Consider the following 734-nt stretch of genomic DNA (forward strand, 5'->3'; position numbering starts at 1 on the left):
TAGGCACAGCCCCTGTATTTGTATGTTCCATGGATTTATATTTCACAAAAAAACAGATTGTTAATTTGCAGGCTAAGGATGCAGAACAAATGTAAAATTAACAGAATAAACACTTAATTGTGGGCCACCTCCTAGGTTATTTCAATCCAAGCACTAGGACGAGATTCCGGGGTACAGAATTAAGAGTGGTTTGGATTGCGTCTACACTGCACGAACATTCACACTGCGCTGATTCCAGCTCCACAAGTCCTGACCCAACATGCACTGGGCTGAATGCAGAGCCTTGGATACTCTGGGATGAGCCTTTATTTGATCTGAAGTCCTGGATGGGACTCAGGAGGGGATGTGGCCAGGGTATTAAAGAGCCACTCTGATGGAACTTCATGCTGGAGCCCCTGGAAGCCATCTGTGCTCTGCATGGAGCAGCAAGGGAGCAACCAGCCCAAGCACAATCTGGGTAGCTGGACAGCTGGTGCCTTCCTCAGGCAGTCAGTTAATTGTTAATTACCAGCCCTAGCCACCTCTTCTCCAGCTTGGTACAAGGGCGCAGAGTCCCCATTTTAATATATTCATAAACCCCTCAGATACTGACGTAGGGCCCAGTCCTGCAAGGCACAGGTGCCCTAAAACCCCTTCGAGTGCAGTGGCAGTAAAGGGTGCTCAGTACCCCATGGGATCCGCTCTTTAATTTGTACCTATCTTCATGGCAAATTGATTTTGCTACACAGCTGTTC

Source organism: Gopherus flavomarginatus, chromosome 21 (genome assembly GCF_025201925.1).
Source record: "Gopherus flavomarginatus isolate rGopFla2 chromosome 21, rGopFla2.mat.asm, whole genome shotgun sequence".
NCBI classification, from domain to species: domain Eukaryota; kingdom Metazoa; phylum Chordata; order Testudines; family Testudinidae; genus Gopherus; species Gopherus flavomarginatus.